Genomic DNA, 14,129 nt, shown 5'->3' on the forward strand with positions numbered 1-14,129 from the left:
ATTATGTTTTAAAAGGTATAAATGCAGATTTCTCTCCTCATAACTGATTTAAAAAGCAACTGTATAAAATAATATGCACATAATGCAATGCTGGGCCTATAACATAGAGAAATGCAATATATTTGTAAATAACAGCACAAAGGAGACGGATGTGAGCAAAGCAGTATAGAGCTAAGGAAATGACTACAGTTGGTAAAGTAATAATTATAACGATACATTATTGTGTTTATAACATTAACAGGTGTGACATGTATAAAAAATACAGAAAAGGAGGGAAAGAGAATGAAGCAATATAGGAGTAATGTTTTTATACATTGCTGGAATTAAGCTAGTATAAATCTGAAGCTAATTCTGATAAACCAAGATGTATAGGGTAAACCCTAGAGCAATCACTTAAAAAAAACAAAAGTAAAGACATTAAAGAAATTAAAACTCTGCACTACAAAATACCTACTTAATGCTAAAGAAAGTAATAAAGGAGGAATAAAAGTACATAGAAGACATGAGACATACAGAAAACAGATGTAAATCCAACTGTATCAATAGTAACAGTAAGATACAAATGTATCAAACAATCCAATCAAAAGACAGACATGATAAAAAAGAACAATGTGATCTAACTACAGGAACTATAATATGCTATCTGCAGGAACTATAATTTCGATTAAAAGATACAAATAGATTGAATGTAAAAGGATGAAAAAGACATTTCATGCAAAAAGCTGTAGTGGCTATGCTAACATCAGACTAAATAGACTTTTTTTAAAAAATTGTATTGAATAATAATTGATAATACATATTTTGGGGGTTCAATGTTGACATATGTTGATCAAATCAATATCACTAGCATATATATTGTTACAAATTGTACTTATTCTTTTTGCCCCTTGTCCAATCTCTCCCCAACCCCCTCTCCTCCCCCACCCTCCTCTAATTACCCTAGATTTCTTCTCTCTTTCTGAAAGAGTAGTGGTTACTTTGTTGATTTGTTGCCTAGATGATCTGTCCAATGCTGAGAGGTGTGATCAGGTCCCCCAATATTATCATAGAGCAGATGCTTCTTCTGTCACTCTGGAATGGGCTTTGTGGAGAGAGACATCCTCTTCTTTTCTTTATATCTGCTGGTGACTCTCCTGTGTCAATGCACTCCAGTGGCTGGTGGACCATCTGTGTGGTAGTTGTGATGTCTAGCCACTTTCACGGCAGCCTTGGTTACTGTGGTGGCTGTGGAGGGCCACTCACACGGAGGTGATGTTTTTGGCATGTTCCTTATTGCTGATGGTGTGCCTAGTTGTGGGGGGGTGTCCGGTTGCTGGCTCTGTGTGGCAGGACCCCAGTCAGGCCCCAAGGCGCTGGCAGTGTGGCTGGTTGTGGGAGGGGGGTATAGTTCCCAGACTAAATAGACTTTTCAAACCCCCCAAAAAGTTACTAGAGATAAAGAGGGATATTTCATAATGATAAAATGGTCAATCTATCAGAAAGTTATAATAATTATAAACAGATGTGTCCCTAATAACACAGCATCAAAATATATGAAGCAAAAACTGGCAGAAATGAAGGGAGAAATAGACAATTCAATAATAATAGCTGAAAACTCCAAAATCCCACTTTCAATATTGGATAGAATAACTAGACAGAAGATTAACAAGGAAACAGAAGATTTGAATTGTGGAGTATGCATAAAGCAAATGTACTTCACAGGGCCTGGTTTTCCAAAGCCTTGCAGTTTCAAATATTGACCTTGCAAAGGACAGGAAATTTTCCCCAGGCTAGTCTCTGTTGTAGGATAAAGAATTGTAGCACAGCAAGGTTGCTGGCTCAAAGACAGACAGGTTACTGATTGATATGTAAAGATACTGGGAAATTGCTGTAAGAAGAGAATGCTTGCTAAGATCAAGCTTTTGTTGGTGGATCAACTTAACTTCTTCAAAATTGCATTATGGAAGTACACCTTGCTTATTTTACTGAATGTTACCAGCTTCTATTGTTAAACTTGTTAAACTATACTTAGCAAAAACCCCACCTATGTTCTCTTCCTATAACTTCTTGGTCTGGAGAATAAATGTGGGAAGAGAACCCCAATTCGTGGTTAATTTCCCAAATGGAAGGAATGCCTCTCTCTTGAGGGTTCCAGGAGATTAACCCCTTTTCGGGGCTTCTCACTGCTCAGAAGAGATGGGCTTTGAGTAATCTTTGGTGGCTCCATTACCAAGGGGAAAAGGGGCAACAAATCTGTGAGAGGCAAAGCACCATTGAACAACACTATATACCAACTAGCCTAACAGACATCTGTAGAACACTCCACCCAACACAACAAAATACACATTCTTCTCAAATGCACAGAGAACACTTCCAGAATAGACCATATGTTAGGCCATAAAACAAACCTCAATAAAATGTAAAGAATAGAAATAATGAAGCATATATACCTGACTACAGTGGAATGAAATTAGAGATCAATAGCAGAAAAAAAATTTGAGAAACTCATAAATATGTGTAAACGTATTTAAAATTAAATTAAAACAACACACTTCTACATATGAGCCATAGCCAATGGGTCAAAGAAGAAATCAAAAGGAAAATCAAAAAATTATTTGAGATTAATGAAAATAAAGACACAATATACCAAAACTTATGGCATGCAGTTAGAGCAATGATTACAGAGAAATTTATATTTACAAATGCCTCCTTTAGGAAAGAAGATCTCAAATCAACGGCCTACTCTTTCACTTTAAGATACTAGAAAAAGTACAAACTAAACCTAGAGAAAGCAGAAGGAAGAAAATAATAAAAATTAGAGTGGAAATTAATGAAGTAGAAAGTGGAAAAACAATAGAGAACATCAGTGTAGCCAAAATTTTGTTCTCTGTAAAGATCAACAAAATTGACAAAGCTTTAGTTAGATTAACCAAGGGGAAAAAAGGAGGACGCAAATTACTAGAATCACAAATGAAAGAGGGGACATTACTATCAACCTTACGGAAATAAAAAGCATTATAAAAGAATACTATGAATAATTGTACACCAACAAAATAGATAATTTAGATAAAATGGACAGATTCCTAGAAACACACAAACTACCAAAACTGACTCAGGAAGAAAGACGCAAAAAGTGAAGAGATTGAATCAGGAATCAAAAAAACCACAAAGAAAAACCCAGGCCCAGATAGCTTTTCCACTGAACTCTGCCAAATGTTTAAAGAAAAATTAATACCCATTCTTCACAAACTGTTCCAAAAAATAGAAGAGGAGGAAATACTTCCCAACTCATTTTCTAAGGCCAGCCTTACCTTGATACTAAAACCAGACAAAGATATCACAAGGAAAGAAAACTACAGGCAAATATCTCTGTGAATACGGATGCAAAAATCCTCAGCAAAATCCTAGCAAATCAAACCCAGCAACATCTACAAAGAATTATACACCATACCAAGTTGTAGTTCTCCTGGGAGTGTAAGGTTGGTTCAACATCTGAAAATCAATTAACATCATACATTATATCTATACAATTTTAAAAATCACACGATCATCTTAACGGATGCAGAAAAACTATTTGACACAATCAAACACCCTTTTGTGATAAGCATACTCAGCTAGGAATAGGAAAAGAACTAGGAATAGAGGAGAATTTCCTCAATCCGATAAAGGACCCTTATGAGAAACCCACAGCTAACATCATTCTTAATGGTAAAAGACTGATGCTGTCCTCGTAGGATCAGGAACAAGACAAAAATGTCTGTTCTCACTGCTTCTACTCAACATTGAGCTGGAGGTTTTAGCCAGGGCAATAATCAAGAAAAAGAAATAAAAGCCATCCAGATTACAAAGGAAGAAATGAAACTATCTGCATTCACAGATGACATGATCTTATACATAGAAAATCCTAAGGAATCCACAGATGAATGGATAAACAAAATATAGTATATCCATACAAAAGAATATTATTTGGCCATAAAAAGAAATGAAGTATTGATACATGCTGCAACTTGGATGAACCTTGAAAACATTCTGCTAAGTAAAAAAAAGTCAGTCACAAAAGTCTGCATATTGTATGATTCCATTTATACGAGATGTCCAGAATCGGGAAACGTACAGGCACAAAAAGTAAATTATTGCAGGGAGGGGAGGGATGGGAAGGTAAGTGGGGGGTACAGGGTTTTTTTTAGGTGAAAGAAAGTTCTAAAGTTGACTATGATGATGGCTGCAGATATGTGTGAATATACTAAAAAACATTGAATTATATAGTTCACATTAGTGAATTGTATGTTATATAAATTATGTATAAATAAAGCTGTTTTAAAAAAACAATAAAATAGCCTATTTTTATCTGTCTAAATTATCCCTTCTTGCAGCTGGAGAAAAGTTCCTAAATCCTTAAACTTGAAGAAATGCATTGAAAGGCATTTTCTATAATCTGGGTTTTCTGCAGATATATAACATTTAAAACCCATGCAAAAAGCAAAGGTATCAAGATCCTTACAGTTAGGGTAAGGATCTACCCTAGCTTTACTCTTTCATCTACCGATCAACTCACATTCCAGAAGAAAAATCTTAGCCACCAGGAAATCTTCCAGGACTGGACAAACGCAGCCCTTACGTTTCTGCAGCATAGTGTTTATTAAGCCATTTGGATGAGCTGACCTAAAGCCAAGGGGTCTTGCAAATGGTTAGCTCACCACTTACCTAGATAATGACTTCTTTCCAGATGCCCCTCCAACTTCCATTTAAAAGTTTATTCTAAAAATTAAAAAAAAAAAAAAATCCTAGTTTGATCACTTAGAAAGAAGCTCTAACAAGTGATTGGATCTCTCTAGCTTTTAGCTTCATGCTGCCAAGGAGGTTTAGTACATCACACAAAATCTGAAGAAAGTGCTAAAATTTAAAATCGGAGTACAATAAACCCTAGTGGGATGCCCTAGGCTTGACTATTAGGATTAATGGAGAAGACAGATGTGGAAACAATACTGCCCAAGGTCCAGCTTTGGCACGAGAAACTGGACATTTTAACCTCCACTGGCTTCCAGTCCCCTTCACCCTCTAATGCATCAAGTATTATGGAGCCCACACTTCTCAGATGAAATCCAGAATCCTTTCTTCCATTGCTCATTCAATCAAATGATGTGAACTTAAGGTCTTTTTACCCCCCCCCCAAAAAAACTGTTTAAATCCCTTCTGAGTTGCAGACCCTAAAATTTATTTATTTTTCACTTCAATTAACTCCTAAATTATAATTCAAATTCAAAATGTAATCAATTTCATTTTTAAAAGATCAATCTAAGTTGCAGAAGAATAGGTAACATATGATCCTACTTGTGGTGTATACTCACATGCATGTGCGCACACACACACACAGAAAGGACACTATAATAATACACACCAAATTGTGTGGGAGTGGGGTAGGGGTAGAAGTAAAGAGAGACTTTCAAATTTTCCTTGGTATTAGGTTGAACCATATAAAATTGCCATTTTTTATGTCAAGAACAGATATTATCAATTTTATATCATTTTCATCTTTTGCAACAGAAATATTTGTGTAATAAAATATATTAATGAAGAAAACTAACCAATCACATAAAAATAAAAGAGATAAGTATCTCCTTTTTCAAAACTAGACACATTGGTTTGCCTATTGCCCCCCCTCAAACTTTAATCTCTCTTTCTCCTCGATAAAGTGCATCTCTCTGAGTCTTTCAATCCAGTCTCGTGAGTGAGCAGACAGCAGATTTCAGGAAGATCTTTCTAAGTTTGCCATTGGAATACTCACTTTAGTGGTGTGTGATCATGGAAAGGGACCTGGAGTCAGGCCATCTGGAGGGTGAAATATTGTTACTTTGGGCAAAATTGAGTTTCGGTCCTCTCCTGTGTTGAAATGGAAATTAAAATATAAACTGCACAAGGTTGTCGCAAAGATGAAGTGAGATGTGTGTATGAAAAAGAGAGTTAGTTGTATGGTTCCTGGCACATGCAAGACATTCAATAAGTTACTTTCCTTCATGAGCCTCAGTGTTGGGCCCCTTTCTTTTTAAGTGATGTCGCCATGGCCAGATACCACTTTTAGATTAGATGGATATGTAGTCTCCTTGCGAGCGCACAGGAAGATAACTATCAACCTCTATGCTGATGATAGAGTTTATGAAGAACCGGGAAGAGGCTTCAAGAAACTCTCAGTCCTGGTGCCTGGCTATGCCAGAAACGCGATCTTAACATCAGAGAGTTCTCATCCCTGGGCCTCAACACACCCCTGTGATACAAGAGTCCTGGCTTGAGTCTGAGCCAAGTTTTCCCTACCATTTTAGGAAAGTCAGGGCAGGTGTGCAGCAGGTGTTCCCAAATGCTTCAGAGTCCCCTAAGGATCTTTTAAAGAATGGAGCTACCTGGGACCCACAGCAGACCTATCCAATCAAACTCTCCAGAGGTGGGCCCAGAAATCTGTAATTTTCAATAAGCTCCCCAGGGAATTCTTTTGTAGCCAGACTGACACCATTTGGGTCTGAAGGACAGAGAAATGGATCCACAAAAGTCCATTTATATGACAGTCAATATAGGGAGTTTCCCAAAGAAACTAGTTCTGGTTCTCTCACATTGAGGAGGAAGAAGGTAAGAGTCATACTGAATATACTTAAGTTTAGACAGAAAGATGTTTGGGTTTGGAAATGTATTGTTCTGAGTAAATGTATTGTTTATTTAAGACAAATAAACGTTTTGGATTTCTTGGTAGAGGTAAATCGCAAGTATAGTTTCACTACTTTGCTAAGCAATGTAAAGTCAATGAGAAAACTAGAAGTGAACTTCCCTTCTAATAAGTGAGCTTCAGCAGTAAATTGACTGCTATGGGTTAGCCCCCGACTCCTGATATGTTGGTCTTGGGATAAATGAACCAATGGGTGTCAGAGACAGAGACAAAGGGACAATACAAAGACTGAGCCCTGGCCCCAGTCAAGACTGCTGAGGTGTGCATTCGAGGGCCTTCCTGACAGATGACACCCTGAAGCTCAACTCGCATCCCTAGCTCTTCCTGAATAGAGTCTTGGTGTGTCTTAGTACAGCTAAGATGTCATAGAGGAGCAGGCATGCATAACGCATCCACCGCCAGCCACAGCCATCTTGGAGCACCCTAGAACTTAGATGATCCCACCCAGATACCAAGGTTTAGGGGAGATAGGGAAGACACTGTTTCTGCTCGAAGAGTCTGACCTTCATGAAAGGAGAAGCAAATAAAATATTTCAGCTGCCAAAATGAGATTGTGAGCCTAGTCCCAGCTTGGAGTATAATCTGTGATCACTCACCTTGGGTGAGTCAAGGCAAAGGTCCCTTTACATCAGCCTAAGTAAATGACTGCTGTGGGCTAGGGATCCCTGTCACCCTCCACCTGCACCCCAGGGCAGTTTTAGTGCCTGCTGTAGACTGGATGCCACCCCACAACCTCACTGAAGCTTAAATCCCCACTGTAACTGATGGGGGTGGCAAATCCTATTATGGTAATTGAAAGGTGGGGCCTTGAAGAGGTGATTAGATTGTGGGACTGTGCAGTAGTGAATGGATTAAAAATGGTGGTCAGGGCATGGTTGAGGACTTTAAAAGAGAGAGTGCACCAGGAGCTCTCTCTGCTCTGCCATTTCTGCCATGTGATACTCTGAGGCACTGTGGCCACCGCCAAGACCATCACCAGATGTGTTCCCTGCACTGTGGACTTCCTAGCCTTCAAAACTAAGCAATAAATTTTGTTTTCTAATAAATCACCCAGTTTTAGGTATTTTGTTATAAGCAACAGAAACAGACTAATACAGTGCCTAGGCTTTGCTGGATAGGGAAGGGTGGCATGTCAAAATCATTCCCGAGTGTTTCAAGTGGCTTGTCATTAGTCTCTTGGGAGGTGCCTTTGGGGCTGAGCTGGAACCTAGCCATGGACTCCCTGTCCATCCCTCCCCAGAGTTGGGGCACACTCTGGTAAAACAGGAGGTGATTATAGTGGTGCCTGGGGGCATTTTTGTTTTAATTGATTTTAACATGTTTTAGAAGAAATATAGTGAGCACGCCAAATCTGGATTTTGTAGATTTTATTGCTTAGGACAAGGTTGAAGGAAGTATTTAATTTTTAAAAGTGAGTCAGATTTAGAAAAAATATCAGGTAATTAATGGTACAGATGGCTCAGGGATGAGGTGAAAATCGTCAAGTGGGTGGAAAAAACACAGCTCTCATACATGAGTGACAGCCACACATCAGGCCATCCCAGAGGAGGTGGAGACAGATGGATGTTCCTTCCTGGGAAGGAACATGTCCTAAAGGAATAAAGTGTCACGGGTCCTGGGCCATAATAGAGGAGGGGAAACCTGCTCCTCATATTTCCTTTCACCTACAACCTCATGCCTATGGCCCAGGCTGAAGAGCTGCAAAAAAAGAACGAGTAAAAACCATAACAATTTCTCAGTAATCGTAATGTACTACCTTAGTAACCAAAATATATATATATATATATATTTTTTTTTTTTTTAACTAAAAGTGCCATTTGACTAAACTTCCTGTGGGACATTGCAAGCGTGAGCTTTAGCATCGATGGCAGACGCTGACCGCAGGCCTTGGACATGAGCTATAGCAGGATGGGGGCTTTTGAACGGGCCTCAGCAGGGTAGACACCGCCTTGGCATCAGCAGCAACAACAGGCAATGCCACGTTGAGCCAGAGAAGGGGAACGACCTCTGCCAAGGGGTGGCCAAAGGCTGGTCTGTCCCTGAATCTGAGACATGTCTGGAGACTCCCAGAACTGGCCAGGAATAATTTGAAGGGAAGCTGCAATTCTTGCATGTTTGTTTCATCCTTATTTTTAATTTTTATATTTTGTGTGTGTGTTTTATAATGGTCATATATATTAGAGTATAAGAACAAATATAATTTATAAATATATAGAACACGTGCTCAATATTGTTTACTGATAGGGGGGCATGATCAAAAAAGTTTGGTGACTCAGTCAATGTCACTCACCAACTACACCTGCCTTGGATTGCCGTCAACACTTCCTCCACGTAAAACTGTGCTTCCTGCACTAGATGCTGAGGGAGGACTGTCGGGGAGTTGTTGGGGGGACCTGGGCTGCTGAGTTCAAACCACCCCATACTGTAGTGGGGTCTCTGGGTCTTGGAGGTTACCGAGCGGCCAAGGGTCCATGAGAGGAACAGATATAGAGACGTTCTACAAAGTCCACTAGAGCACTGGGATGAGCACAGCACTCGCCTTCAGAGGGACATGGGCTGGAGCCCCGGCCCTAGCACACATTGGCTGTACAATCTTGGGGGAGCCACTCAGACCTTCAAGTTCATCTTCTGTAAAATGAAGAGGCCCGTGAGTGACCTCATGACATCGTCACAAGGCTCAAGTGAGGTAGTGGAAGAAGGGCTTTGGGGAATCACAGAGCATCTCCCTTCACCCAGGTAGCATCCCAGGCACGGAGTAGTCCACGAGCCTCCTGAACTCCAAGGCTTGCAAGAAAGGGGTGCCAGCTCGGGGAACCTGTGCGGAGGCCCCTGCCCAGACACAGCCAGGCCACACACACAGCTCAAGTGAGCTGAGATGCTGGCACCCAGCTGCCCACACCAACCATCAGCTGTCCCTGCACTCTCCAGACTCCTGTATCTGCTGGGGAAGTTCAAAGGCAAGGCGGCTCTCACTCTTTGACTCTTGTTGATCCCTGCCAGACCTTGAGGAGGGGGTGGGGAGTGGAAACAGCTGACATGCACACAGAGGCAGGCACTCGGGGTCTTACTCACTTGGAGGCTTAAGTCCTACAGTTTCTATAACTTCTTGGCCTGGTAGGGGCTATGAGAACTCATTCCACCCATGTCCTCCTGCCTCGCAGCCTCCATTTCACCCAAACTCCTCCAGCCCCTGCCCCTGGCTTCCTTACCATAAGCACAGGATGATTCCTGCATATTGCAGAAAACAGGATAAACCAGGACTGTTTTGTATGGTTGCATGTTGAGAGGCTTTGGGGTTTTCTGGATCTGGCATGGAAGCATCTAGAAACACCTGAATACTTGGATGGTTCCCCTCTCACTCTCCTTCCTGTCACCCCAGTCACCTTATTAAACCTCAGGCCAGATGCTTCCAAACCTTCGTGCACCCTTTGGAGGAAATGGCTCCACTGACCGCCCCCAATCCGTCCTCACCTCTTCTGCTTCCTCTAAGTCCCTGCAAAAGAACTTCTCTGGGGGCAGGGAAGATGCTTGGACTCATTCTGTTCTCCCACTTCTGATTGTCATCATTCTGTGGAGCAGGAGAGGGAGAAGGGTTTTGCTCTGGGCTTTTGTGGGGCTGCGTGACGGAGGCAGAAGGAGGCAGATGTTGGGGTGCGGCCAGGGCCAAGGAAGGATCTGTGGAGGTCAGAGGCATGGCCTTACACTCCAGCTGGTGGCACAAGATGCAGAGAAAGTGTCCTAACCAATTTTGTACAGACTATGCTATGCTTTCTATTCTTCTCTGTGGATTCACAGAGAAGGCTGACATCTCCAAACAGACTGGAAGCTTCTCATGCTCAGGCATATGGCTCACCCACTCCGTGTCTCCCCCAGCCCAGCTCAGTGCCTGGCATACAAGAGCCAATCGTGGATGCTGAAGGGAGTCATGAGGACAAGGTCACCCCTGATTTGGTTCTATCCTCCTGGAGCTAGCACAGTGGATGCTCAGTACTTCTTATTTGTAAAGGCTCACCCCCTTCTCCCCTGCCCTGGCTGAGACCCCCAAACTGAACACACAGAAGATTTTGCAAATCAGTCTCAGAAACCCATTACATGGGTAACAGCCTGAAATCGAGGCTTTACCCAGGTGAGAACTCTCCCAACAGCCCAGGAAGGGGGTAAAGGTGACAACTCTCACAACAACTTTCTTGTCTGTCTGGGGCAGACAGACAAGGTCACCAGGGCTGCTGGCTCCAGCCCACTCGTGCATGCCCTTACCATCAAAACACTCCGCAGGAAGGGGAGAACTCCAAAGCCAGTCACGTCCTCTGTGGTTTCACCTCGATGGTGACTCATTTCCCTGCTCAGATGCCCAAGCAGGGAAATCATAAGTTTAAACATCATCGGGCTGACTGTGACAAAGAGGAGCAGGGTGAAGCAGGGAGAGCACTAGGTGTGAGGCTCCATCTGCCAGATGTCCATAGGCCCATCGCGAACCTTCTGCAGAGGGAACCATATTGCCTGTCTCACTGGGATGGGGTGCAGATGGCATGAGAGGTGGGAAAATGCTCAGCAAATGGGAAAATCCTCCACACCTGCCTGCTATTTAGAGCATTAACAGGGGACTGCCGTTCAGATTTAAAGGCACCCCCTGAAACAATTGGGGGGCACTATTTGCATAGACGTAATATGAAAGGTCATTCCCACTGGCTTCCCACATCCCCCCAAACGATGTAGATCTGCCTCCCTTTTTCTAGAAGAAACCCCAGCCTGGCTCCCTGAGTCCAGCCTTCTATAGCTGCTCAGGACTCTGGGGGACCCGAGAAGGGAAAAAGACAGATGTGAGAGGGGAGAAGCCGTTGGCTGGCGGCGCCGAGCTGCTGAGGGCAGGCCAGATCCTTAAAGGAAAGCAGGGGATTGTGAAAGAAGTGTCTCCCGTGCGGAGGAGGACTCACCCTGACGCCAATAAACTGAAGCTTCGGGCCCATCACTTGTACAAACCCTTCCAAGCTCTTCCACCTAAGTTTGTATTTACAGTTTTTTATTCCTGTTCTAAGAAAGCCTCAAAACCATGTAAACCTCAGGCCCCACAAAACCTGGGTCTGCCCCAGCTCCCAGGTAGGAGTCCTCTCTTCTCTGAGATAAGTCCTCATCTCCCCCGAGCCCGGTAGCCAGTGCCCCCCACCTTCCATGCTCATCCCACAACTCCTTCCTGAACTTTTGCCCATCCAGCCGACTTGGACAGGTCAAGCAGTTCCCTCCGGCCTCCAGGCCTCGGCTTAGGATGTTCCCCTGTCTGCTTTTCCCCTAACTTTTCAGCCTGGTACACTCCTACACATTCTTCAAGACCCACGGCAAATACTGCCGACAGTAGGAAACCTTCTCCCAAGTCCCAGACAGAATTGACACTCCCCTCTCCCTGTGTCCCCACCATGCTCAGCATGTCGCCCTGTTGCAGCCCAAATACCCCACATGAAACTACAATTTTGAGAGTTCACCTCCCTGCCTAGGCTGTGGCTCCTCCAGGGTCCAGACAGGTATGTCTGGTTCTGTATCCCCAGAGCCTACTAGCTCAGTGCTGTCCCCTCCTTGGTGCAGGGCAAATATTTCCTGAGTAAATGAATCAATGAATGACCCTGAGTTCAGAGTTCCGCCCTGGTGCACTTGCATGGCTCGCACTCTGGCCAGCCTTCCACTAAAGCAGACCCCTGAGAACCCATTCCTGGAGCTTGTGCTCCGCCTGGTGGCTGAAATGGTACCTTCCCCCAAGAACTAAAGGGAATAATCTGCAGGCCCAGTCCTCTGACATCCTGCAGAGCTCCTTGACCCCCCAGAGCAATGTGTTTACCAGGGTCTTACTCACTCCGAGGCTTAAGTCCTACAGTTTCTATAGTTCCTTAGCCCGGAAGGGGCTATGAGAACTCATCTCACCCATGGTCCTAAACCATTCCCCCGACAGTGATGGTGGTTTCCACATCTGCCTATGAGGTCTCAGAGAAGTAAAGGGAAAGCCATCCCTCCTTCCTGTGTCTCTGGCCTGACATTTCTGCCTGTGGCTTCCAAGGTGTGGCTGGATCTGCAGCTTTGGAAGATACAAGCTGGAAGCCTTAATAGTGTCTATGTGGTATTAAGATTGCAGGCTCACAGAATGCAAAAGCTATGGAGGCTTCGGAGCCTCCACCCCAATTTCAAAGGATGTATGGAAAAGCCTGGGGGGCCCAGGAAGAGATCTGTCGCAGGGGCCAGACTTCGCTAGAGCAATGCTGGGCAGAAATGTGGGGTCAGAGCTGTAGCAGAAAACTCCCACCAGCACCAGCCTAGTGGAACCATGAGAGCAGGACTGCCACGGAGACCCCAGAATTATGAAGCTAACAACATGCAATGCCAGCCTACAGGAGCTAAAGCACGACCAGAGACCAGGAAAGCCACAGGAGCAGAGCTGGACTTGGGGGCCCAACCCCCACACCAGCATGCAGAGACATCAAACATGGAGACAAGGTACATGATTCACCAGCTTTGAGATTTGATGCCTGCCCTGCTGGGTTTTGGACTTGTTTGGGACCTGTTACACCTTTCTTTTAGCCTATTTCTCTTTTTTTGAATGGGAATATGTAGTCTATGTTGTCCCCCCATTGTATCTTGGAAGCAGATAACTTGTTTTGATTTCATGGATGGGACTTTGGACTTTGGACTTTTGAGTTGAAACAAGTTAAGATTTGGGGGATGAAATGAATGTATTTACCTGTGAGAAAGACATGAACTCTGGGGGGCAAGGCAGAATGTTATGGATTGAATCGTGACCCCCAACGTACATTTGTTAGAAACAACCCTCAATGTGACAGTGTTAAGAGGATGGAGATCCTAGTACGGGAACTGGAAGGTGGGGCTTTGAAGAGGTGATTAGCTTGTGAGGACCATGCCAGAGCGAGTGGATTAATCCATTTAATGGTTTAATGGTGGTCATGGGTATGGTTCTGAGGGCTTTAAAAGAAGAGCCAGTGAGGAGGTTAGTCTCTCTGCTTCTGCCATCTGCCATCCATATGACACCCTGCTTTACGGTGAAGAGTCACTACCCACCAACAAGGCTCCCACCAAGTGTGTTCCCTGGACTTTGGACTTCCCAGCCTCCAAAACTGTAAGCAATAAATATCATTTCTTTATGATGACCCAGTTTCAGGTATTTTTGTTAAAAGCAACAGAAATGGACTAATACACAAGTCCAGTCTGACAGCCTCTGAGTGGGTACCTCAAATCCCAGGGCCTCCAAGACACCTGGATATGTACCAGGCTCAGGATGAGCTATGGAGACCCAATCCCAGGGGGATTCAAAGATAGCAAAGTCATCCCTACCTCCTGGTTTCTTATCGACCCCACCAGCTACTCTATTCCAACAGCCTTGCTCACTCTTGTCATTGCCACCCTAGCCCTGCCACTTCCAATCAGGGACAGTGCTTTGTTT

This window comes from Cynocephalus volans, chromosome 4, assembly GCF_027409185.1.
Source record: "Cynocephalus volans isolate mCynVol1 chromosome 4, mCynVol1.pri, whole genome shotgun sequence".
NCBI classification, from domain to species: Eukaryota; Metazoa; Chordata; class Mammalia; order Dermoptera; family Cynocephalidae; genus Cynocephalus; species Cynocephalus volans.